Source organism: Mus musculus, chromosome 14 (assembly GCF_000001635.26).
Source record: "Mus musculus strain C57BL/6J chromosome 14, GRCm38.p6 C57BL/6J".
NCBI classification, from domain to species: Eukaryota; Metazoa; Chordata; class Mammalia; order Rodentia; family Muridae; genus Mus; species Mus musculus.
In genome coordinates this window covers 63,739,538-63,767,333 of record NC_000080.6, presented here as the reverse complement: position 1 = coordinate 63,767,333, position 27,796 = coordinate 63,739,538, and the positions used below count along the sequence as shown (strand labels likewise).

Here is a 27,796-nt window from a genome sequence, read left to right as displayed (position 1 = left end):
TTACTTTAACACTGTCAAGAATTCCAAAGGCTATTGGCACATGATATCTAAACTGAAGACGGAGGCCAATGCAAAACCCTAAGTGTCTTAGCCATGTGGAGGCTGCTCTTAGGGAAAGAGCTTCCACCAGGGGATCTGCCCAAGCCACCTTGGCCCCTGAATGAGGCCCCTCCCATGGGTTCTGCTTCAAAGGCAGAACAGCAAAGCAACACTCAAGGGAAGTTCCAGCCAGGCCGTGCTGACTCCCTCCTAACCGAAAATCATTTCCAAGAAAGCAAAGGAAATGCTTAGTTTCCCAGGCAAGAAGGAAATCTGGGGCAATTTCCTGTGTCCTAATTTTCTCATCTAAGATATCATAATATAAAGCAGCCCACAGTGACAGGCACATTAATTTTCCAGGACTTCATGTGTCACCTTTGAGAAGAGGAGAAGACGAAGCACTCTTGAAAGCTACTGTTCCCACTTTGCCACACCCCTGTGCTTCTCCCTGGATCCACACATGATCCTTGGGTGTATGCTCAGCCTTCCCAAGTGAGTGGCCCTGTTGTGGCTGAGGAAAAATGGACAGACAGACATCCTCATCGTGGCTATTGTTTCAGAAGCCATGACTCGAGCATGTTAGAGCCAGTTGGAAATCATTTGGACCGAGGTCCAGAAAAGAAACAAAGGCTGACTATGGCTGGGGTTTGGGCCTGACAGGTCTCAGATGTCAAATGTGATGACCCAAGTCCACAGCATCCTTGCTGACAAAGGAAGCTGGGTCTAGCATGAAGGAGCAGATCTAAAGGAGGCCTGGCTTCAGGTATATGAGGCTGCCCTGGAACAGGGGGCAGAGTTGGGGAGGTGTGGCTGGTCCTAGGGGAACTCTGTTTCTGCTCCATCATAGCTATGTGGAATTTATCTATTTCATAGGGATCCAGTGTAGTTCCTTTTTTATTGTTGTGATAAGACACTAGGACCAAGGCAACTTATAAAATAAAAAATAGTTAATTTGCCTTACACTTTCAGAGGGTTAGAGCCCATGACAGTGGGGTGAAGACATGGTGGCAGGCAGCTGGAGTGAGCTCTCATCTCACAAGCAGGAATCAGAGAAAGTTGAGAATGGTAAAAGTCTCTAGAACCCTCAAGCCTGCCCACGGTGACATACCCTCCTCAGCAAAACCACACCTCCTAAATCTTCCCAAACAGTCCCATCATCTGGGGACCAAGTATTCAAGCATATGGGGGACATATTAAAAACTCCACAGGGTCCCCAACAGCCAACTTACAAGGTTGTAAGCACTACATGGAAAACATACAAGAAAATGTCTCCCAACTGATAAACAGTGCTTGTTCCGCATGGGCTGGCAATGCTAATCATGGTTGGAAAGCCTTCCTATCATGCATAGGATGCTGTTTATAGCCTTCAAAAAAGTGGTCTACCACTGTATACTCTAGAGTGGGGCCAGGAATAAAAGTAATGCAATAAAGTGAATGTAGAGAAATCAAAAGGGCAGAAGTGATATTGAAAAAACTTAATGAGCTGAACATTTTAAAAACAAAGAACTGATCAATAAATTTAAGACCTCTGTTCTTGGAGGAAAATAAAATGAATTGTTAGATATCCATGAAGGGGGGGAAAAGACACAGTACACAAAAAAAGAAACAGCAGGCCAAGCATGGAGTCACATGCCTACAATCTCTGTATCAAGGAGCACAGGCAAGGACTTCAAGGCCAGGCGGGATTATATAACAAGACCCTGTGAAAAAGAGGGGGAGGAGGAGAGGAAGCAGAGGAAGAGAGGGAGGGGAATGGGAGGGAGAGGAAGAAGGACAAACACAGAAGACATTTAACAGATCCTATAAGAGTTATTTGTTTCACTCTACATGGCTAATTCAGGGAACCTAAATGAACTGAAATATAGGGAATTATAGGTTCCCACAGCCAATCTCTGGAAGGACAGAGGTACAGAGAACAGTTACAGGGGCAATCGTCTCAGAGCTGACCCTGCTAGATAGATAGATAGATAGATAGATAGATAGATAGATAGATAGATAGATAGATAGATAGATAAATACTGGGTCAGCTTTTAACAGTATTTCTCTGGATATATATGTTCACATGAGTACAGGTTTCATGTGGGGGGTGGGGGGAGAAGGAAGTGGGTGGGGGAGGGAAAGAGGGGAAGGGGAGGGAGAGAGAGAGACTGACTGGAGGCCAGCCTTAGGTGTCACTTCTCAGGAGCCAGCCACCTTGTTTATTGAGACAGGTATTTTATTGGCCTTACCTTTGCTGACTTTCTAGGCTGGCTGACCAGAGAATCATGGGAATCCTACTTGCCTCTACCTCCCAGGGCTGAGGCTTAAAGCCTGAGCCATCACACCAGACCTTTCCCCATGGGTTCCAGGGATCAAGCTCAGACCCTCATGCTTGGGTGGCAAACACTTTACTGACTGGGTTGTCTCGCCAGCCTGGTCAATTGTTTTTTTGTTTTTGTTTTTGTTTTTGTTTTTTTCCAGAAAACTCGTAACTCATCCTTAACAACAGAGAAGAGAAAAACTTATTTAGAATGTTCTGGAGCACCGTGAAGCAAGGAACACTCACAAAGGCAGTCTGTAACATTAGCAGAACACGGGCAGAGCCCACAGAGATGAAACATAAAGAAAATCAAGGCCAATCTTGGAAACATTATTGCCAAATGCTTAAATAAAACATTCACAAACAGAACCCGGCAGGCAGCGGAGAGGATGACACATCTCAGACAAATGAGTCACGAGTCCCACGGATCCACGGATGCAGGAGGAAGCATTTCCATAACCGTCCATATTAATGGATCCACAGACGGGAATCACACTATCATCACCACAGACACTGGAAAGGTGTCGCATAAGATGACACCCATTCCCCATCAAGAGCAAGCTCTTGTTTTCATTTTAAGGCATAATAGGATTCTTACATACAGAATCGCATGGGCCCACACGAACACCTGTCAACTCATAAGGCCACGATGACATGCCTAGTTGTGTACGAGTTTTAGTATAGATATAAAGGTGCTAATCAATTCAACTGGAAAATGTATGAAAATTGGAAACCTGAGAAAATTGGGCACATTTCCAGTTGGAAACTCCAGAGAATGGACCAACAGAGACGAGAACAGTAAAGCAGTGGCTCAGCCTTCCTAACACTGTGACCCTTTAACTCAGTTCCTCATATTGAGGCGACCCCAACCATAAAATTATTTTGTTGCTACTTCATAGCTATAATCTTGCTACTGTTATAAATCATAATGCAAATATCTTATATGGAGGGCATCTAATATGTGACCCCCGTGCCCCCCCCCAAAGGGGTCATGACCCATAGGTTGGGAACCACTGTGGTAGAGAAATGTAACCAGGTTGTTGACTAAAGAACTAATAATTGAAAATGGCTAGTTTTTTTTTTTTCAAATGAAAACAGCCACTAAGAAGTAACACAAAATGAGGAGGAGACAGCTCAGTAAGAAGAGACTGCACACAAGAATAAGAACCTTAGGTCAATTCCCAGAACTCATGTTTAAAGAGTGGATGTAGAGGTGCATGCCTGTAATCCCAGCACACAGGAAGTCGGAAATAAGAGGAGCCCCGGGGAAGTCAGAGCATCCCTGGGGCTCATGGGCCACACAGTCCAGAGGAGTCAAGGTGCTCTAGGTTTAGAGAGAGGCCATTCCTCAGAAAGTAAGATAGAGAGTAATTGAGGAAGTCACTCAGTGCTGACCTCTGGCCCCCACATTCATATACACAAATATACATGCACACACGCATATATGTGTGCATGCGTGCACACACAAAGACATAAAAAGTAAAATAAAAGATAAAATATACAGACATAGACTCACTCAGCAAAGTTTATGGAGGAAACATTAAAATTCTAGTCTGAGAATAACAGACTTAAAAACAGAAACATGCCTCAGGTTCTTAGCTAAGAAATCCACCCTACTGTAAAGTCATAAACTCTTCCTGATTTAATTCAGAAATTTAGCATGAACCCTACCAAATAAAAGCTAATGGCTCTTTGTTTAAATATATAGGCTGATTCTCAAGTCCATAGAGGAAAATAAATAGGAATATTTAGGAACTTTCTGGAATCAATGGGAGTAATAAAAGGAGATTGCTACCAGGCGATAAGCTATTACAGGCTTACAGAATAGTAAAACAGTGTGGTATTGATGCATGTTATTTAGGTAGCTGTACCGGCTAGATCAGGAAGAGAAGAATCAGATGACAGAGCATTCGGGAACCCAGTAGATGGCTAGGGTGGGCAGAGGGCTGGAGCATCTGTCTGTGATAGCAACACAAACCATCCCACGTTAGGAGAAACAGAGTCAATGTCTACTTTATTACATGCGCTGAGTAAATCTCAGATGCATAAAGTACTCAGACATAAAGCGAAAGTAGCCCACAAAGGGAGAACCTACAGATGGATGCTCTTACACTTGTGTTATGCTGACGATATAATACTATATCTAGAAAAAAATTCTATAAAGGTGATTTTGCTTGTTTTATTTATTTATCTGTGTGCGTCTGTGTGTCTCTTTGTGTGTGCACACACATGAGAGACGGGGAGAGACACATGTGATGCTGAGAGGACAGCTTATGGGGTTGGGTTTCTCCTTCCACCTTTGGGTTCTAGGGATCAAACTCTGGCCACCAGGCTTGGCAGCAAGTGCCTTTATCTCTTAAACAGTATTGCCAGCCCAAAGGTTATTTATTTATTTATTTATTTATTTATTTATTTATTTATTTATTTATTTATTTTCTCTCTCTCTCTCTCTCTCTCTCTCTCTCTCTCTCTCTCTCTCTCTCTGTGTGTGTGTGTGTGTGTGTGTGTGTGTGTGTGTCTCATGGATCTCAGACTGGCCTCAAACTTCTGACCCTTCGACTTGAACCTTCCAAGTTGAGACTACAGTGTGCGCCTTACATGGAACCCTGGGCTTCAGACAAGCTAGGCAAGCTTCATAGAACTCTAGCAACTAGGCTATATCTTCATATCTACAAACATGACTTCAAAATAATTTCTTCATGAGAATAAATACCATGAAACTAAAACCAACAACCAAAGGGTGTGTGTGTGGGGGGGAACTCTACCAACAAGCAAGCAAACAAAAGAAAGTTGGCAGAGTCCACTGTCTTTCCATTTCCTGTAAACCTGAGAAAATTTGCAAGCATTTTTCCTACACAGAGGTAGAAGAAGTCTAATTAGTAAGAGTGTTATGACAGTTTTTTAAGGGGGAGAAAAGGACATGGGATGTGTGTAGAGAATGGAGTGGAATGTGGTTGCAAAGCAAGCTTTAGACTCCGACGAATCTGGCTTTGAACCATTGCTGTACACGTCAGGGGAATGACTATGGACAATATTCCTCACTCTATTTTAGTCTCCTTATCTGTGGAGTAAGAACATTATGATCTTTTTCATAGGTTTGTTACAAAAATAGAATGAAGCACTATGAAGGTTTGTTAACTGTGTGTGCTATACATCACAATCTAAATACGTCTTGAGTACTGAAAATGTTGACTTAACAGCTCCAGATCCTAACAGATTATAGGGAAGAGATGAAGAGATAAAGCCCTGTAGAGATTGAGCAGCTGAGTGCCCTGCTACTATGCTGTGAAGAGGTGCTTAGTGTTCAAAACGTGTGTGTGTGTGTGTGTGTGTGTGTGTGTCCACTTTCCTTTTTCTCCCTTTGTATGTGTGTGTGATACACTCACACAGACACACAAAGAGAGTATATATGAGTTTATTGTTAAATCACACTATAGACTTTATCACCAACTATTAATTTTTTGAAACGTCGGTTACAAATAATTGACAGCTGAACAGCAACAGGCTGGAAGATGGTGATGTCATCTTTGCTATTTATAGAGCTCCATCCCCAGCAGAGTGCATGAATGTGTGCCAATGGAGGCCAGAAATGGCATCAGATCCAATCCTTCGGATTTGTAATTACAGGCATTTCTGAGCCACCCAACCGTGGGTCCAGGATTCAAACCCCAGTCCTACGATAAGTACTTGTAACCACATAACTATCTTTATAGTCCCCCATTTTGTTTTTTGAGACAGCGTCTCTCACTGGCCTGGAAACTGGTCAAGGAGGCTAGTCTAGGCTCCCAGTGAAGCCCCAAGGTCCCTGTCTCTGCCTCCCTAGTGCTGGGACCCAAGTGCACATCACACTTGGCTTTTTGACTTGGTTCTGGTGATGGAATTCAGGTCCTCACACTTTAATGACTGAGCTATCTCTTCAGTCATGTGCTGGGACTGCACTAGTTTTTGCTTGTTTGGTTGGTTAGTTACTTAGTTAGTTTCTTTGTTGTTACTGTTATTGCTGTTGTTGAGATAGGGTATCACTATGTAGTCCTGGCTAGTATAAAACTCACACCCAACCTCGAGTCCAGGAACCCCTAAGATGATATTGTTAACATAGTCCTCTGCCTTGTGCTTTGAGCCTCCTGGAATGCTGTGCCTATTCAGTCAGGAATACATCATAAACAGTGGCGTGAATGAAAATCTTCTTCAAGCCCAGACCCTGGCTTGCTTTGGTCATCTCAAGCAAAATTTTACCCTCAGCCTCGCACAAACAGTCTCTCACATCTTCAACCTCTTCTTATCTTGATACAACACTTTCTCGATTATCCCTCCCTTTCTTGATTATAATCCTCCCTTCTCTCCTATAGATGGCATCTGGGTCTGTGTGGCTTGCAGCTGCCTTCTTCCCCTGACCAGCATTGAACACAAAGCAAGTATTCAATGAATCTTTGTTAAACAAACAAGTAAGTGGACAAACTCAGCAGCTATTCCTAGGATGCTCCATCACTGTGTCTGGTGAACTCTAGTTTCTTCTATAACCGTTTTCTTGTGGTTCTTTGGAAATTCTCAGCAGACGTTATAGTCCCCAGATGCTGACATCACTGAGAGAGCTGGGACATCAGTGTAACTGAGGATGGATACCCATGGATACAGTCAGAAATGAGAGCTATGGGGAGCAAGACTACAGATGCCCCATGGTGTCCTGTTCACAGAAGGGGACAAGCCCAGCCCTGCTCTCCCTGACCCAGCAGCTCAGAGCCAAAGGAGATACATTGTACAACAATTACAGAAATGGCACAAACTTGGACACCAAAGAATGGGAGTTGCTGATCCCAATCTTCCCTACAGAGCATACCTTCAGAAAGGGAGAACCCATTGACTGGGATTTGTTCTGTGCTCCCTGCAGTTGAAGGTGTAAATTTGCCCTTCTATGCAGTGGTGCAAGGCATGTGTCCTGATAACCAAAAGGCACAGCATTCCAGGAGGCTCACAGCACGAGGCAGAAGACTCAGTCCTGCCACTAGAGGGAGCTACCTGGTGTAGATTTACCTAACCCTCATCTGTGCTGGTGGCTGGGTATCAGATGTACCGTGGGGAGAGTGACATCCTTAGCCAGGCACACTGGAGGTGACTCTGGAAACTGAGGCACGATGCTCAGGTGATCTCAGCTACCCAGAATACTCAGTATTGCAATGGGAATGAATTACACTCATTTGCTTGGGCTGAGGAAAGCAAGCAGTAAGATGCTGCCCAATGCTGACAAATTGTGCACGGGTTAACACTTCTCTAATAACTCACCGATTGCCTCTGGGAAAATAAGGCACCTAGAGAACCATCGTGCAATCGTTTCCAAGAATATACAACCGTTGATTGCATCAGACTAGCCCCAAATCCTGAGCCATGCCAGACATGAGACCACAAGACCCAGCTAGAAAATTCAAATTAATCTCAGAGATTTAAAGAAGTAATGTGGAGTGAGAGGAAAAAAAAATGTCCACTCTCAATATAGCAGGGTGATCCTAAGGAAGGGTTCAAATCCCCATTCTACTACCCAAAGTGGATATGCTATGAAGTTTTAAACCCCATGCATTTCGGGCTCATATCAATATCTATCTTACAGAACTAGAGTTATGAAAATTAAACCAAATAATATATGTGAAATAATTACTACAATGCCTAGGCATGCTGTACGCTCCAGGAAAAAAAAAAGTGTCATTAATAAAGTCATGACAGTGCAAAGGCAAAGAATGTATGCAAACATACTGCCTTGGTCACACCAATCACACTGGCTATGTTTCCTGCAGCTTTAGTAAAAGACTCTGACAAAAACAACTTAAAAGGGTAAAGGGTTTATTTCGATCATGGTTTGATGGTACAGTCCACACTGGCAGGGCAGTCGAGGTAGTAGGAACCTAAAGCAAGCTGGTCACATCACATCTATTCCGAGGAAGCAGAGAGCTATGGATTCACACTGATGCTGTTCTTCTCCATTCATACAGTCCAGGACCCCAGCTCCAAAACTGTGTTGATCTTCCCATTATATATATATAATATATATATATATTATATATATATAATATATATATTATAAAATAGTCTGATATATAATATATAATATAATATAATATAATATAATATATATCAGACTATAATAAATATATATTATATATAATATTATATATATATATATATATATATAATAAAATAGTCTGATCAAGAAAAATTCTCATCAGGCATGCCCAGAAGCCAATCTCCCAGGGGATTCTAGACCATGCCAACTCTTTCCAAAAAACCTATCCCTTATGAGTGGGAAGTACTTTTATCGATGCCACATGAAGAAATGGTTGAGGCAGCCTGCTTCCCTGTCTGATCTGAAACCTTGCTCTGGCAGAATTCAGTAGCCATCCAGTCTCAGCCTCCACTTCAGGATCACAGGAGGTACTAGCCGTGGTCCTGAAATTTTTCTCCATCAGCACTGTAGATTCTCTGTAGGGAAGACATGTGCTGACTGGCCATGCTTCTAAAATTCTTCTCTGGTCCACACAATAGCTTTCTATAGTCACATGGACTATGGCTCAGACTGTTGTCAGTCCTTACTCTGAGTGAGATCACTTCCTCTTTGCCTTTGAAATTCTAGTTAGTTCCTTCCTTGATCATCTCTCTTAGGCTGGCCTAGGGACCATTATAATCCAAAGGCAACACAAAGAAGCTGGTTCTGGTTCAGTGTTGATTTGGATGTTAGTGTCAAAACAAGCTGTGTCTGTGTTTTAGGTGTCCTCAGAGTTGTTCAGAGTCTGAATTTGTGATGGGACAACTTGAGTCAGCATAAGAAATACCACTCCAGGAAGCATTCTACACAAGAATGTTCCAAGTTCAGGCAGGGTTCCCAATGCACTTGAGTGGGCAGCCAAGAGTACCTCAGATACAAACATGCCTGGAAACATGATTTCTAATACAAGTGTCATTAAAGGTGTAGGTACACAGTCTGCCTTCAGTGATCTGTCTCCATACTCTCTCCTGGACTCCCATTCTGGGCAAGACAGCATTCTCCTTGTTTGTTCTTTGCCATGCACCTGGACTGGAATTGGCTCAAACACACCTTCTCCAGTTTTGCTTCCAAATATACAGAATGGATGACGTTTGATGGGAAAAAATAAACTAAGAGAACAGAACTGGACAACTCGCATCTCCACTGAGTCCCTGGATCAGATTTTAATTTCCTGTCTATAAACAGGTGGTTGAGAATGGATGTCATAAGACAGCCATGTGACAGATACAGCAGGAAACACAGAACTGGGCATGAATCCTACCCACAGGCCTTCACAGTCTAAATATCAAGATCTGTGCTCTGCAGGGGATGGAAACTCTATAAATAGCAGAGATGACATCACCATCTTCCAGCCTGTTGCTGTTCAGCTGTCAATTATTTTTAACAGAGGTTACAAAAATTAATAGATGGTGGTAAAACCTATAGCATGATTTAACAATAAATTCATATTCTATCTTTTTGTCTGCCTACTTCTGTGTGACTCTCTCTCTCTCTCTCTCTCACACACACACACACACACACACAGAGAGAGAGAGAGAGAGAGAGAGAGAGAGAGAGAGAGAGAGAGAGATTTAGTGCCAATAGATTTTAAAGGCTAATTATTAGAACAAAAAATCCATGGATCTGAAAATCCATCCCCTGACTCAGCCAAGGCTCTTATCTTTAGTAAGCCCTTAACATATGGTTCATGCAGAGGGACAAATGTGCCCCTTTGAAACACTACATGGGGTGCCTTTAACCAAGGTCTCCACTTCATTGTATCATGAGAAAATCAGGGTTTGACCTTGACCTTGAACCAGCAACTGCCTGTGAGGCTTTAAGTGAACCTAGTAACGTCAAAGGCATTCTCCTCTCTCCCATTCCATCATAGAGGGAGACATGAGTAAACACCAAGAAATGGATCTGGATCTAGAAACCTTCATTTGTCATTAACCTTGAACAAATCCCTTGACCTCCTCCATCCTGCTATCATGAAGTGACTGTGCACCAAGCCAGTTCTGCATCTGGAGTGAACGTCTCCAAGGGAGCTCTTCCCACTGCAACTGTGACATAGGAGATGGGAGACAGTGTTGGTCCTCTGGGTACCCCTCAAGACACAGGAAAACATTACCAAACAGAGCCTCATAATTTCATTAAGTTTCTGATGGAACAAACCAACCCCCATGGCAACCCGAGGTGACCAACCACCTTGGAAGGTCACAGAGCAACTGCATTTCCCGGGGTCTAAAGGTTCTTTACATGTCTTGGGAGAATAAACGTCTGACCTCTGCTGGAAATAACAAGGAAAAGGAAGGAGGAACTGGGAAACAGAGGGGCTATTATTTTTCAATGTACATATGTGTATGTACATTTATATAAATAGCAACTGAAATGGAATGGAGGATGCTTGCTATTTTAAGGCTAAGCTCCAGTAGTAAAGTCATCTCCCAAGTGACGCCATTTACTGGCCGTGCGCCCTTGCATCCAGGCGAAGCTGTGCTGCTTTCTATTCCAGTCACATCCAATGCCTCTTACCAAGCCATCCGTCTTAATCAGCACCTACCACTTGCAGCAGCAGCCCGGCAAGTGGGAAGCCAGGGCATGGGGACTCGAGGGTAGTGGCGAGAGGTGACGTCATGGAGGGGGAGGTAAGAAAGGCAGGCCGAGAAAGAGCTGGCGAGGAGGGGAAGGCAGAAGGCCAGCCATACTACACTCCTGGGCAGCTCCTCCATCTGTGAGCTCGGATGCTTGTCTCAGTCGGGTGGCTGGTGGGTTGGTGAGGCAGCCTAGGGCATACATCCTCAGGAAGATTGTGATGACACCCTGTATGGTGCTGAGATCAGGGACCCTGCTCCTATGATACTGATGCAGGAGACAATGGATGGGTGTAGCAGGATAAAAGCAAAAGCTGCCTTCTGAATCTCCTCCCTGCTCTGCTCCTGGCCTCTTGACTCAGCCTTGTCTCATCCTTGTTGTTTTGCAACCCTAGCCCCAAGCACACTGGACCCCTGACCTATTCAAACCACCACATGCCCTTCTAGAACGTTTCCCCACAAATTGCAACCATCTGACGGCCCAGCTTTTTCAAAGGTGCCCTTCCTCGTTTGGTTCAGCTACACAGAATCACAGGCAGCCTCCGTCACTGAGTGTGATTCCCAGAGTGAATCCTGCCGCTGCTGAGCCCAGGTCAGCAAAGCCCCAGTCATCCATATCACAGGTTCTAGAAACTACTCCACACTTCATTTACCTGACCTCACTAGATACCACACCCCCTTGGCTGGGACCTGAATACCTTTTTTTTTTTTGGCCTCTGGGTATAAATTTCCAACCCTTTGCCCATACTCACAAGCAAAGCACCCACACCAGTGCCATGCACTCACACGGCAGTGGGCCCTAAGTACCAAGCCCCTGGGGAAATCCACTCCAACTTCAATCAATCCTGATTCAGTTTGAGATGTCATTTCACCTGCAGGGACAATCTCTGTAGAGCCAATCCCCAGTCTGGTCTTGTCTCCTCTCCTGAAGAATGACTCAGCTGTATCTTCTGCAGTTTTAAGCTCTTGTGTGACTCAGGAGGATTTGGGCTTGAAGTCAGTGAGGTCTGGCTATCTCAGAACTCAGGGTTAGTGGGATACCCACAGAAAGAGTTCTGGCCAGAGTTCTGGTAGAGGATGCTCTGTACTGTGTTCATGTCTGACCACCACCGGGTCACAGCTGCTCCGGGAATTAAATCTGTGACTGGCAACATGATCAGTAACTCTGAGTGCTTTTCTGTCACCTTTGCCTGACTGTGCTGAGGTTCAGAAGCTGGTGGCCATCAAGTGTCTACCCTTCACTCATACCTGGAAGGCTCCTCTTAACCAGCAGAATAGCCACAGAAGGGAAACCACCCCATCTACAGATGACGAGTCTCAATTCAGTGAAATAATAGATACAAGAATGCCAATAAAGACTTGCCTGATTCCAAGGTTTCAGACTCCTCCTCCTTTCAGCCTAGGAGAGAGACATAACAGCAGAAACAGAGTATAGTTTCATAAAAGACATCTCCCAGGCAAGGCTACCTCACACGTATGATGGATACATAGAGGCTGGAAGTCAGCTTCAGGTGTGAGATGAAAGGTCAGCCTCAGGCGTCCTCTGCAGCCATCCACCTTGTTTTTGAGACATGACCTCTCACTGGAATGCCAGGCTTGCTTTAACACTAGGCTATCAAAGATCAGCTTATCCCAAGCACTGGGATTACAAGTGCATGCTAACATGTCCCATCTTTAGTTTTTTAATTTGTGTTAGTTGCAGAGATCAAACTCAAGTCTACATGCTTGTGTGAGAAGCACGTTACCAATGGAGCCATCTTCACCTCCCCGGTTGCTCACATCTTAAGAATTCCAGGACAGTAACCAGGACTGCAACATCAGCTCACCTGCCACCTAACATCTAATTCCCACACCCGAGTCCTGCACCAAGCCAGGAGCCAGGCTTTGGGGAATGCTAATATTCAAGGAGCCACATGGGAATATCAGCAAGGATTCGAAGAGATCCTGTTTCCATCACCAGGACTGCATCAAGCAGGGCCGGGAGTTGGTGTCTCTACACACTCCTCAAGCCCTGTATGGGTCTGAGACTCGGATGAAAATGGCTCTTATCCAGGTCTGCATGCTGGTCAGCAACTGAACCAAAGGCAGCAGGGCAGGCTGGACACTGGGAGTAGGAAGGGCGGCCCCCAGGCCTGCAGAACATTACGAGGAACGATGTCTATAGATGTTATACATGTTCCCTGGTGCAATAGGGGCGTGAAGATTATGGGGATAGCCGATTGTTTTCTGACTGGATCTGAGTTCAGCTCCACCAGAGGTGATTCATGCCTGGTACTGTAAACTCGGTCAAAAAAACAATCAAATAAACAAAGACAAACAATCAAATAAACAAAACAACAACAACAACAACAACAAAAACAAGGCACAGTCAAAAACCCTAGGGAAGAAAGAACCACTATGATGGACTTATCTTGTCTTCTAAATATTAATTTTTATTTGCTTAAGTTAATGTTGCCCTTCGTCTCGGTCAGTGACGCTTCCTCTACCGTGGGCAGCAGTTAATGCAGAGACTCAAACCTGGTCAAAACAATGAGAATAAGTGACTGTTGAGTGTTTGTCCCTAGATGGAGCATCTATATCAAAGCGTCCGTGGATGTCTCAAGGAGCATCATGGACGGGAGCTGGAAGAGCGGAAAGATGGAGAGGAGTGTGGCTATCTTCTAGGCGTGTCGTAGATGTTGCACACGTGAGCTTGCTGCAGCTTTTGTTACCTGCACGAGATCAGGTCCACAGGATCAACCAGGCATGGGACTCAGTGGGTTACAAACAAAACAAAGCCAAAAAGAAGAGGGCATGAAGACCGTAGGTTGTGTCTGGGAAGTTCAGCAGTTGTAGGGGAGGGAAGTGGGGAATGGAAGTGACCAGTCTATCCCTGTGCAAAACTGTCAAGGAATAAATAAAATTTTAAAACAGATTTTTAAAAAGAAAAGTAAAGAAGCGGGGTGGCAGTGGTGCACGCCTTCATTCCCAGCAGTCGGGAGGAAGAGGAAAAAGCACCTCTAAGTTCAAGGCCAGCCTGGTTTACAGAGCGTGTTCTGGGACAGCCAGGGCTAGACAGGAACCCTCTCATGGAAAACAAAACGGGTGTGTTTCGTAAAAGTCAACTCTGTCACGAAGTCATTCTCCTCCTGTGTTGGGCTCAATGCACCTCATGGTGGCACTGGGAACGAGACCCCTGGACCACTGGAACCTGGTGTCGAGAATGTGAACGTGAACGGATAGACTGATGGAACTTCTGCAGGCTCCATAGCCACGAACATCACCTGCATCCTTCCAAAAATGCATGTGTAGAATCCTCGCCCACGATAAAACAGTTTCAGAAGTGGAGACCTTAGGTAGTAACTGGATCCTAAGGATAGAGCCCTTACAGGTAGGATTAGTGCCCTTACGAAATACCCCAGAGAGTTTTCCCTTCAGTCATGTGAAGACTAAACAAAATCGTGTCTGTCTGGAAGCCAGGAAGCAGGCCCTCACCAGACACTGCATCGGCCAGCACTTTGACCTTGGACTTCTCATATTCCAATACTACGAGAAGGAAATGTCTGGTATTTATGAGCTCAACAGCCTGTGATATTTTATTACACACTACTCAGGATTACTTACAAACCTCACACCTTCTCCTTTCGATGCTTTTGCTGCCAGATTTGGAAACTCTCTGGAACTATCTCGCCTCCAGTGAATGTTATTTAGTTGGGGCGCAGACAGAGTAAGAGAAAGAATCCAATATGTTGGATTAAATAATTTAATCTCAGTTGGGGGTTTCTACCCCACCTTTGATCATTTAGTTCCCAGAAAAAGACACAAAACCTTATATTTATAATAAGCTCTATATACTAAAGCGAGGTAGAATCTATCTTCTGAGCTATTATGTCTACTTCCCTTCCAATAACTCTGAGATATGGCTTGCCATGTTATACCTCTGCTGCCCTTAACTCTAATTGGCCAGCCCTCATAGCCATGTTTTTATGACTCACCCAACCCATGATGTCTTCTCCTCTCTCCTTCTCTTCCCCTCTTGGTCCTGCCTTAGACCCAAAGCCCAGGAACAAAAACCTCACTATCTCTCTTCTGCCCAGTTATAGACTGTAGGCATTTTTATTCACCAACCAGGGATAACTTGGCAGGGAGAGGGGTAAGGTTACACAAGTTACAAGGTTACACACATTTGGTGAATGTGAGAATCTCCTTGTCCCTGGGTGCAACCAGGCCTTAGGGGGACAGTATTCAGCATTACAATACATAGCAACAGACCAAACCTCAACCTCAATGGTCTTTGTACTCACATAGGTCACCTCCTCTTGGGTCTCAGTTAACTGATGCACATCATAAAGGGAGGCCAAGAGAGATGCTCTCTATTCTAGTTTTATGTCTGCTGCTGTGATAAGATACCCTGATGAAAGGCAGTCTAGGGGAGAGAGGGTTTATTTTAGCTCAAAATTCCAGGTTATTATCCATCACAGCATGAAGTCAAGGCTGTAGGAACAGCTACTTACATCACATCCACAACCAAGAGCAGAGAGACTGCTTGTACTCAATTTGGTTTCTCCACTCTATACAGTTCAGGACCCTCTCTGCCTAGGGAATGGTGCCACCCATGCCCACTGGGATTGATGTTCCCACATCAGCTAGTTATGACAATTCTCCAAGGATGTGCCTACAGATCAACCTAATATAGACAATCCCTAGTTGATAATCTCTTCAGGAGTGATTTTATATTATGTCAAGTTGACAATTAAAGCAAACCACCACACTCTCCAAACCTTTCACAGCTATACTTCTGGAACTCTATACTACTCATCTACACAGATGGAGAGAGAAAACTTAAAGGAAGCGATGACTAGAAAATTACTTTCCTTCCATAATCATTTTCTGTTACCATCTTCTCAAATCAATAGAATCCCTTATAGATATTGACTAAAATATTTATGGCTCTCGGTTCTTACTTTCTATTAAAGGGCACCTGCAGGGGAGATGGGCCAAGGTCACTCTCAGCTGCCTCTGACTGGTGTCACTGGCCCTTAGTTCCACTATCTGTGACTTGTAGCCTGCACTGACAGCATTGTCTGACTAACCAGCAGTAGCTCCGAGGTACCTTCCCACATCCCTGTGCTGTCTACCTTAGGCTCTTCATGTGGAACTGAAGTGAGGTGAGAAAGAAGAGAATAAGAAATGAATTTCCCCAAAACAGGGGAAACATAGCAGAGAGATTTTCTTTGCAAATTTTTTCTATGAAGAAGAGGGAAACACCACACTCCATCTACTCTCTTAGCTTCCTGTCCCCCATATCTAGAGACAGTGTAAGTTGGAGTGTGTGCTATGTGTTGTGGTGGTGGTGGTGGTGGTGGTGGTGGTGGTGGTGGTGTGAACACTCTTCTGGTCCACACGAAAAGGATTAGAATGGAGCTTGGGAGATAGTTCAGTGGGTGGATTTGCTGCCACACAAGCACAAAGACCTGGTGTGAATCCCCCGTGCCCATTTAAGAGCCAGGCGTGGTGGTGAGTATCTGTGGACCTGGTACTGGTCGGCGAGATAGAATTAACTGCGGCTTAGGGGGGCAGGGCTTTGAGGCCAGTCAGTCAAGTCAATACAGTGAACTCTAGACTCAATGTGATACCCCACATGAAAAACTAGGTGACATGGGAATGCACTTAACATGGATGTCTGCATCCACATGTGCATACATAAGGAAGCATACCTATACACACATGCATACTACCCACCTCCACACACACACATTCAATTTGTTTTTAATAAAGGACATTTTTAGTACAAGAGACCATAATCACAGTCCACTTTTAACTCTGTATTTCATTCCTCAATAATGAGACAGATAGACACAAAGACACAGACAGAGATAGACAGGCACATACACATCCTACAGTCTTTCTAACTGTATTGCTTTTCCTCCAGAAAGACACCACATGCCTTCATATTACTTTCCTCAAACCATCTCAAGTGCACTGACCTTCATATCTTCTGAGCCTATTTTATGATGAGTGACTCTATTCTACAAAACTTTCCAGGGAATCTGGGCTGTCAGCCACCCTGCTCAGCCTGGTGCTATAACAATCACTTCTTACAAGTCTCTAATTCTTTCTGTATATCCAAAGCCTGTTTTGACTTGGAGCCTCAAAACACTGCTAGGAATGACAGATGTGGCTGTCTCATCTTGTAGATGGGGGGATGGGCACATGGAAATCCAGGGCTGGGGACAGGGAAGACTCGGGGAGTGACTCGGCTACTCGACCCCTCACACCTGCCTCCACCTCCTAGCCTGCACAGCAAGCAGATGCTGGACAATTCTACCACTGCAGAAGTTCTTAAAGAGGAAAGAGGCTCAGGGAAAGGAGGCCATTCTGTAAAGCCCAACCAACCAGTTTTGGAAGAAACTCCATTTTGTTTGAAACCAGGGGCTAAACTCCAATCCCAGGAAGAAAACCACAAAGTCCACCTGAGCAAACCTTCCAGGATGATCCACCCCACCTTAGCAACAGCCAGTCAGGCTACAATAGCAGGGTCAAGGTACATATAGATAACCTAAGACATCCTGCAGAGTGTAGATAACTTAGCCATCCTGTTTGTCAGGTGGTTTGTCCCCATGTTTGGTTCCTGTAGATTACGCCAGAAATGCAGTTTTTAAAATATTAACTTGCTGACCCATATGGAAATTTCCCAAGCTTTCTGTAGCTACAGTAAATACTCTACACCCCTAGGCTTGGGGTTCTTACTCTGACCCACTGCCACAGGGATGGTGAGAGACCTTGCTTGAGAGCTTGTTATAAAGACCCTTATGTGTTTGCATCGGAAATGGCTCCTCTGTGGTCTTTGAGGGCCCCCGCATGCGACTTGGGCATAACAATTCTGCCTGGAGAATGGCTGTGAGTAGTGGCTCACTGGTACAATCATCTGTGAGAGCAAAAGGAAACAAGTGGGGAGAAAAATAGTGGACAGGGTCTGTTCCAGTGGCTGAGATCCTGAAGGAAGGAAGGAAGATAGACAAAGTGTCCCTTCCCTCATTAGTAAGCAACCACACTAGAAACTGAGAGGATTTGGACCATAAAGGAATGGCAGGTTAGGACTTCCATATGACTCTGAAACAGAGGAACAGAGGTACTTGATACTTTAAACCCAGGATGCCTTCCAGAGCCAAAGGAGCTCCTACAGAGGTCCTGACCCCACCCATAGTTAACAGAGGAGAAGGCTAGCCAGGAGGGGGAGAGGCATATATGCACAGCAGAAGGGCAATGGTCCAGCTCTGACATATTCAGTGTCCGTGTCTCAGGTCCCACTGACACAGCTGGCCCTGCACCTGACATTTCCAGGAAATCTTCCTCACAATCTAAGGGGAAGAAAGCTAAGGATTGGCCACACACGTGCGCATGCTCGCACGCCCGTGCACACGCAGCCCCGGGTTGTCATTTTGAGCCTAATTGTTTTAGCACCAGCTGTCACGTCTGTAGAATTCTTCCCTGGCACTGGTGACCTGCAAACTCTAGAATAATGAGGATGTGTTTAAAAATAGCCCCGATTCCTCGAATTCACCTCTCCTTCTCACCCGCCCTTCTCCATCTTACTGACAGCCTTGTTAAGGACTCCACTTCAAATTTATGAATATAAAGCAAAATTTTTTTTGATTCAGACTTGTTAAGAGGATACAGTGAAGTGGTGGACAAGGAGAAGGCCAGGGCCAAAGCTCCATCTCCAGGAGGCAGGCTGGGAACCTACCAGATGCTCCACCTGAGCCTCAGGGGTCCATTCTGCCCAGGTCTCTTACTGCATTGCTCATTTCCTCCATGACCCCAGGGCAGGCTCCATCTCTCCAGGCTCTCTATAGGCACACACCTAGAATTGGACCTTTCAGTTTCTGGGAACATGTTGATGGGGGACAAGCCAACTCCATAGATAGACATAGCCCTTACAAGTCGTGTGCTGGAGGTTCAGCTCTGGAGTTGGAGTACTCATAAGCCTTGATTTCTGGTGCTTAGAAGCCAGCTCTTTCAGTGGCTGTAGGGACACACAAGAAGTGTCAAGTATCCACTGCTTCATACCAGGAGACAGAGGAAACTCTTACACCTACCCTTCTTTTTCCTCCTTCCTGTGCCCAGTGGTCATAGCTTTTTGAATCCTGACAACTGTTCTGTGATCTCCAAAGAGGAGACTTCAGTCACAAGGAGCTTCGGAGTGAGGGGTGGGGGTGGGGGGGAGATTTCTTCCACGTCACTGAGAAATTGGAGGAGAGTTTAATGTCAGGCAGTAAGGAACTGACTGGTATGAGTCACCTCTTCAAGGGAAATAGCATAAGGGGCATTGAAATCTGATTGTATTGGCTGACTGAGAAAACAGTCACGATGAGATGTTAAGAGAAAATGTTGGAAATGAATTGTATTTACAGTATATTCTCATTAATGTGACTGCAAACACTAAAATGAAATTAGATGAATGGTTGACAGATGGTCTGTAGGTAGAGAGCTCATTAGAGAGAATTTTCTCTGTATGTATGTATACTGTTTTATTTCTAGAACAAAAAGGGTGTGTGTAGGGGGATTGTGTGGCTTATGCATGCATGGGGGGGTTGTGTGGTGTATATATGTGTGTGTGGGGGGGTAAGATATGCATGTCCGTGCATGTATGTGGAAGCCGGAGGTCAACACCTTTTTTGGGGGGAGGATGATATTTAAATCTAAAGCTTGTCAACTGTCTAGGCTGGGTGGCCAGCAAGTCACTGGGACTCACTTGTCTCTACTGTTCCTTCCCCAGAAGCTGAGATGAAAGTGCACACCATGACACTCGCCCTTTTACTGGAGGACTGAGGGTCTGAACGCAGGTCCTGCACAGTATGTCACTTACTTTTCTCACTGTTCTGATGGAATACCCGACAGGGAAGCAACGTAAGAAAGAAAGGAAGGGTTTACTCTGACTCACACAGTTCCAGAGGATACACCCATCATGGCAGGGCCTTCCCAGATGCAGGAGCACGAACCTGTCACATTGCATAGGAGGGAAGCAGGCGGCGGACCAAGAATGCTGCAGGGCTGCACGTTCCCAGGGCCAGCTTCCAGGGGCCTCCTTTCTCCAGGCCTAAGGGTTCTGCAACTCTGCCCAACTGCACCACTAGCGAGGATTCACACACATGAGCCAGGAGCTGCTCCCAGCATACTGTGAGAGAACAGCGTGAGGGTGGCTGTGTAGACCGCTGTCCACTCACCAAGCCCCTGACTGCAAGCATGAGCATCAACAGAGATGGACAGCAAACTGGGGAGGGAAAATGTGTCTGTCAGGAGGGAGGTGTCAGGTAGATCAGTGACAGAGCTCCTTAGTCATGCTCAGGCCCAGTGAGGACCTACACGAGGACAATCTGGAATGTAAAAGACCAAGCCTTTGAGTCCATGAAAACACACAGAGAAGAAGCGTTCATCCACTTCTCCTGTGCCTAGACCAGCGCTGCAGAAGCAAACCTCACCTGAACGCTAGGCTAATAGACTGCATACCCAGCTCAAACTGAAGGGCACTAGGGAAGGTTGCACATGCACAAGCCCCTCTGGGGTCTCGACAGCTAGGGGCTCGCAGGCAGGCAAGTCAATCCTATCTGCCAAGCTGTTCCACTTTCTTCCTGCCCGTTGTCTCCTCTATGAACGGAGGGTAATCATGTCGCTCAATGTCAAAGAAGGAATACAGATTATGAGTGCAGAATGTCCCCAGCATTCCCTGCACGTGACAGGGTCTGTCACTGTTCATGCAGAGGCTGGAGAAGACCCAGAAGTGGAAACATTAGGGAACACAACTCTCATCAACCTGTCTTTCCACTTCTACTCCAGCTTATGGCCCCTTACCTGTGCTCTTCCCTCTACTAACCACCTCCTCTCTGGATTAACTCTAAGGCCCCATTAACCACTCTAGAAGCACTAACTAGCAGGAATGGGTCCACTTCACCCCCACTAAGACCACTTTTACTCAATATCCACACTACATACAATTCCTTCTTCTATACTTATGGGACATCTTCCATCCAATGCTGACCGCTCCCCCCCCCCAAGGAAGAGGAAGAACAGTGTTCCTGTAAAGCAGATGTGGACACCCAAATTCATTAGCAGACCACCCCGATGTTTCCATCTGAAGATAAAAATGAGGACCAGAGAGGGATGTAAATTGTCTAATGTCACAGAGAAACTCAGGCATGAAGGTAAAATGGGAGTCTGGGTTTTCCAAGCAAACAGGCACAAATCCTGAGGGTATACACACACACTCCTTCTAGCAACTGTAAGAGATAGGTACTATCACTAGTTCTGTCTACAGGGAAGTGTGCCAAGGCTAGAGAGAGAGAGAAAGGACCCTGCCTGTGATCTCTGGGAAAGGTCAGGGAGGCTGAACTTCATAGCCATGGCATTAATCAGTAGCCTTCATGGAAGAGGGGGCGAAGGGAGAAGAGAGGAGAGCCAAGAGAGATGTGTTGGTCTCTGCTATTCACAAAGCAGGATCAAGGACAATGGCCTCCAAAGACCCCAGAGGTGGTCTCAGAAGGGATGCGTGCTAGGGACTCTTTTTTTTTTCCTGGATGCTCTTAAAGGCTGAGCCTGTCTGTCAGCTTGGCTTAGGAAGGCCTGAGACAGCCAAAAGCTCTTGACAACAACTTGTTACCATTACAGTACTTAAGAGGTTTAACATCTGTCCCCTTGTCTTTAAGTGACAACTTCGTACTCTTGCCCATAACGTTGCTGCTGGGGGAGGGGGGGAACCTTGCAATCCCTGAATCTAATGCTTCTAGAACTGGTGAGAGAAGTGAAATTAAAGTCAGCTCCCTCATAATCTACCCACACTTTGCAAAACAAGTTGAACAGAACCCAAAGCCTACTTCAGAGGGCATCTTTAAGCAGCAGAGACTTGTACATGAATCTCAGGACTCAGTCTCGCTCTGGCTCTGCTGCCTAGCCCATTCGACCCAGGCCACTTGGAAGGAGCCTCTGAGGCCCCTTCTCTGAATCTCTGCCCTCCTCTAACAGTCAGGCCACTTGCTGCCTGGACCCCAGGCACTGTGTAAACACTGCTCTGCCCAAGCATGCCTTTCCTCACCAGCAGACAGGCCTAAGAGGCCAGGAGGGATTTGGTAGCTCTCTAGATCCGTCATAATCACAGTGTTTAAAGGTCCCCAAATGCCCATTAGACAATCCACGCCTCTAACAGCCAGTAAATACTCCAGACCCGGTCAGCATTTTTAAAGGTCCTTAAATAGCTCATTTACATAATCCATACTTCCAGAGCCCCTAAGCATTTGCCTTTCCCACGGAAGCTCTATCTTTATTAGGGGTGAGAAAGGAAATGTGGGGGGCCCTTTGCTCCCCTTCTGGGAAAATTGATTCTAGTTTTTAAAATGACCGTACGTTCCAAAGAGGCAGAGAACTAACCACAAAAGGCAAATATCTGAAGGGAAGATGGTAACCTACATAGGCCTACAAACATTCTTTCCTGGAAGGCTAGAAAATCCCGAATGCTCCCCGCCCTCCAGAGGATACTCATTACAGAAGCAGTCCTTCTGCAAATACTGCCACCAAGATGGGAGCCCTCCTCCCGCCTTGCTGATTCTTCCTGGAGGCTCTGAGGGATGTATCTAGCTCTGCATACTTTTTAAGGTTTATTCTAAGCACTATCTTCCCATGGAGAAAGGAAGGGCAAGACAAGTTACTAAGCTGTTTAGGTGCCAAGACTGGGGATCTATCAACATAGACCTGGGTAAAGCCACTGTTCAATGAACAATAACCTGGTCCCAGGACACTGAGAAAGGAACTCGATAATAAGAGCCTCACTGTGGGCCTCGGCTGTCAAACAATGTGGAATTGTGTCTTGTTTCGGAGGTTAAAGTATGAAACCAACCGCAGACGCAATGCAGAACCTGTGACCCAAAACCAATGGATTGTGGAGTCAAAGGAGTCCTGAAAAGATGCAGAATGAATGGATCTGGAACAGGTGTGTCCACATGCCACATCGTGGCTGGGCTCACCCTGGCGCTGGGAGCACTTGGGAGACACAGGCACTGGCAACAGTGCCACCTGGGTGCCGCTTGCCTGAACACACTCAGCTAGGGAAAGGGTGGTTTGTTTGGGACAATCTCTGCAACTTTCAGCAAATCCTCTTCCGGTGTTCTCTGACTCCGCCCTCAAGACCGGTTGGCTCACAAAAAAAGGAAGGTTGTAGAGAAAGCTAGCTGGTGTGGGCGAAGGAAGATGGGGGGTGAGGGATAGGTAGGTCTGAATCCACTTATGCCTCCTTGCAGTAATGCCCCAGCTGGGAGCACAGGTGGGAGCGCGGAGCAAAGCAGTAGCGACTCAAATGCTGCACCATGACACTGCTGGTGGGCAGTGGTGGGACAGCTCAGAGCCTACCATCTCTGCTCTTTCTAGTGGGGCTACAAGATCTGCCAACTAGACTTAAACAACGCGACTCTCTGAAAAACTACTCTGACCCGGGCACCCTTGCTCCACAACCCAGAGGCTGCAGCCACCTCCCTGGGGCTGTTCCTCTGGGTACAGGAGGTGGCTGCTGGGTGAAGGGCTGCCAGCTCCCCAGAGGACCCGTAAGCGACCTCCTTTACTCAGCCCCGGTCCTGCCGCAGCTGGGCGGGTCCCAGGCCTTGGTGTCCCCATCACTTTGCGCTTGCTTCAAGTCAGCCCCACAGCTGTTAAGAGGGTGACTTGGCGCTCCAGGGCTGGCCAACTGGAAGCTCAGAGCACAGGGAGCGCAGAGCGGTGCCAGGGGCGCCCTCTATGCTGGAGAGAAAGACCCTATTTTCCTCTCAGCTCCGCCTTCGCTATCCGACCCGGTGTCACTAGCACATCCTAGTTCCTGTCCGAATCGGATCCTCAGTCTCCCTCCCACACACTGGCTGGGGACGCCGGGGACGCCGGGAGCCCTCGGCTACGTGTTGAGAATGTCCCCTCTTTGTTACCGCCCGGATTGACACCATTTCCCTGGAGCCTCCCCGCCCTCCCCGATTCCCACCCAGAGCAGCCTGCATCTGAGCTGCAGCACGTCCCCAGCCTGCTCCTAGTTCCTCACTTTCTGCAGTGCCCGGCTCTAAACCAGGGTGTCTGCCTCTCCACTACCTCATCTCTGCTAGCACCACGCCTCCCAGGCCTGAGCGCTGCACGCACCTTCTTTCTCCCTTTCCCAGCTCCTTCCTGGGTTCCTGCCTCTCAAACCCAGGCCACCCAAATTCTGAGCAAGTCACCTTGCCTTTAGGTAGACGGAGAAATATCATACTTAGATGTAGGTGGCAAAACTATGCAGACAATAATAGATGATAGATGGATGATGGGAGATTGACAGATACGATTGAAGAAAGATCGTAGGATATGAAAGATAGATTATGATAGACTATACATTTGCATAGATTATAGATACATGCAAGTGCTTGAGACAGATTTAAACATACATTTACTTATAAACAGATAACACACAGAGAGGACCCAGATGCATGGACAGACAGAAGGATGTGCACGTATGTCCAAAAGGGACAACCTAGGATTCTGATCTGGCTAGGACAACATGTGAGCTTTGATAACCTATGAAATTAAAATGCAGCTAAGCTATAGTGCTTTGAGACCCTCTGTAACTAACCGAAGAAGCAGCTTAGCTTCCAAACTCAAATGCCAGGCAGGTGCAGATGGTCCAAGCATAGCTCAAGTACTGTGGGACTTGGCTGGTAGCATCATCAGACCCATTCACTCCTTTCTTCATCCACTCCCTCCCTCAAGGAGTGTTTGCAGAGCTCCATGAAGATGAACCCTGCTAGGTTTTCACCTAGAGACCAGGTGGCCACAGAGCCACTCACTAGAGAATACCCACTCAGCATCAAATTAGATCCACGTGGCAGCCAGCCTAGGAGAGATAATGAATGGTTGATTTCAGCCATGTGTTGTGGCACAGGCCTATAATCCAAGCACTCAGGAGACTGAGGCAGGATTGCCATGAGTTTAAAGACAACTTAGGCTTTGACCCTGTCTCAAGAAAAAAAGAAAAAAAAAGACAGAAGAGGAAAGATTATAAGATTATTAGACACGTAATGTAAGAACATCTGCCCCTGAAGCTTAAGCATAAGACTGGGGAAAGGGAAATCAGGCAGAGGCCCCAATGTAGGTCCTGATCTCTCCAGAGAAAGGCAGCTGGGCTGGATCACAGGGACCCTGAGGTGGCAGTTGGGTTAGAGACACAAAGAATGCCCTGAGAAAACAAGAGGGTCAGTGTGATGGAAATTCTGAACTGTCAGCTTCACAGAATCTGGAGTCACAGTAAGGTGCCTCCAGGCACACCTGTAAAATTATATAGGTTACGTTAGCCTCTGGGCGTGCCTGTGAGAGATGACTGAGAGTAGGTTAATTGATGTGGGAAGATACACTTTACCTGAGGAGAATACATTCCCTGGACTGTGCAAATTAAAGCAAGCTAAACACTAGCATTCACTCTCTCTGCTTCTTGACTGAGGATGGTCTGTGGATGGATGACTGCTTCAAGCTCCTGCTGACTTGATCCCCTGTCACAGTGCCCTGTGCCTTTGAACTGTGATCTCAAATCAACCTCTCTCCCTTGAGTTGCACATCTCAGGGTATTCTGTCAAAGGAACAGGAAAAACAATCTAAGATGGTCAGCCAAGGCTTGGTTGAGAGTGGCTTTGACAGCCAGCCTAAAGTTCCACTCCTGTCTCTTCTGCTACACTTGTTCCCAGGCACCTAAGATGACACAGGGTGGACCTTCAGTCCTCTGGGTCAGATTTCAACCCTACGGACTTATGAGACTTCCACAGGAACAGCTGAGGAAGTCAAAGGTTCGCACTTCTCCCTCTGTCTGCCCTGAATCCCCTCACCCACCCAGGGACAGCCTCCTCCTCATCATGACTCAGCCCGGCTCCACTCCCAGCTCCCTTCCTGCCTCTAGCTGGTTACCATGGTGACCTGGAGGAACCAGGTTCATACCTACCTTGCCTGTTAAGACCTGGCTTTTGGAATCACTCCAGGATTGAATACTGTTCTTAGCCTGCAGCAGATATTTAGCAGGTACCGTCTGGTGGGGAGGGGGAGCTTCCTCTTCTGTGAAAGTTTAGGAAGGGGGCAGTAGTGGAGAAGGGAGGCCCAAGGGCAGATACCTCCATCACCAAGATGCTAGGCCAGTATTTCTTTCTACATTTTAGGACTCCATATTGGAGGTATGCTAGACAGCTTTCTATTACTATGACAAGTACCGGAGATAGCCAACTGTTCGCTTGTTATCTGTTTGGTTTGTATGAGATGTAGCTTGGAACTTGCTATGTAGACCAAACTGTCCTTGAACTTGTGGTGATACCCCAACTGTTGAAATTACAGACATGTTCCACCATGCCTTGCTAAAGAAGAAACCTTTGGCTCTCTGTTCCAGAGGTTCCAGACCAGAACATCTGTGGTGAGGCCATATATAATACGGCAATGTATGATAAACTAACCTGGCTATATAATCATGGCTGCTGTTATTTTTGAGTCTAACGCATCTCTTACAGGCTCATGATTTGAGAACCTGATCCCCAGGTTGCGGGGTTATTTTAATGGCTGTGGCTGGTAACTTTTAGGAGGTGGGACTTTGAAGAGCCCTGGCTCCAGCTATTGCCTCTGCTTCCTGTTTGCTGCACACGAACTGACGAGCCTCTGCCACGAACTCTGCCTTCCCCACCCTCTGAAACTATGAGCCCTTCAGTCTTCCCTTAAGTTGTTCCTGTCAGGCAATGTTATTCCGGCAATGAGAGAAGCAAGTGTCACAGGAAGCAAGGGGGAGGGGAGAAGACCATCCCGGTGGTCCATCTCTTTGTCCCCACCACCTCCCATGAGCACCGTGCCAGGGACATCTTCAACACACGGGCTTTGGGGAGGTACTCCAGAACCAAACTGCAGCAGAGGGGCCAGGCGGAGGGGCCAGCAGCTGACAGCTGTCAGGGGTCTAGAGGGAAACTACGGGTGACATCACAAGTTCCCACTGCTCCAAGCCATGGCATGTGTCCCAGTTGAGAATATGTTTAGGAGGGATACGGGCTTGTTTGTTGAAAGCTGTTGTTCTCATCAAATTTACACAGACCACCACCAAAATGCCGGTCAGCTCTTCACCACTTCAACGGATGCCTACAATGACCAGCTTAAGGGAAAAGGGAAAAGTTTGATTTTGACTTGCAGTTTTGAAGAGTTTGGCCGTAACAGAGAGCCTACGGCAGCACAGTACACTGCAGCTAGGACAGGCTGCAGAAGGAGTTGGTGGAGCCAGGTACAAAACATAGAGGGAGGAACAACAATCCCCTCAAGGAGGCAGAATTCCGAGCCACCTAAAACCCTCCACCAGGCCCCACCTTCATGGCCCCAAGCGCGTGGCAAACATGGCTCTGGCAGCCCTGGCCCTTCTCTCCCTTCCCTTTTGCCTTGAAAAATAAACAAAACAAAACAAAACAAAACCCTTTAGATTCCATTCCTAAAGCAACCCTCAAAGTCTATTCCCTTATTTGGCCACTTCCTCTTCCTGAGGCTGACTACCAAGGTCCAGCCATCAAAGTAGTGAAGTCCAGCAATCAAAAGCCCACTTTGGCTGCCCTAATTAACTATGCCTAATTAAAATTAAACACTTCATCCTAACATGGGGTTTCCCATTTTACCTTTATAAACCCCCATTTGCCTAGGGGTCATGTCCTTTGTCACTCCACCCTCAATCAGGGAACCATATACCCTCTCCCTTTCCCTTGAGGCCTCCCCCTTCTTCCCTAGCCTACCGTCTTTGGCTCTTATTCCCTGTCTTTTGTCCCTTTGAGGCAAATAAATCTCCTGTAGGCTGAGAACTTGGTTTTGGGGGTCCTGAGC

At 46.3% G+C, this 27,796-nt stretch overlaps 1 protein-coding gene and 1 long non-coding RNA gene across 4 annotated transcripts in view; one reads left to right on the top strand and one right to left on the bottom strand.

Moving 5' to 3' along the window:
• The window catches only part of Xkr6 (X-linked Kx blood group related 6), a 239,177-nt gene that overhangs the window by 78,373 nt on the left and 133,008 nt on the right, over positions 1 to 27,796 (bottom strand). The gene's annotated exons all lie outside the window — the stretch shown is intronic.
• On the top strand, positions 25,917 to 27,346 carry Gm36218. 2 transcript variants are annotated; one of them, XR_383494.4, is made up of 3 exons: positions 25,917 to 25,984; positions 26,291 to 26,366; positions 27,028 to 27,346. It is a non-coding gene; the product is annotated as a predicted gene, 36218 (long non-coding RNA). The 2 variants fall into 2 exon arrangements; XR_383493.3 differs by lacking the exon at positions 27,028 to 27,346 and having other exon boundaries at positions 26,291 to 26,421.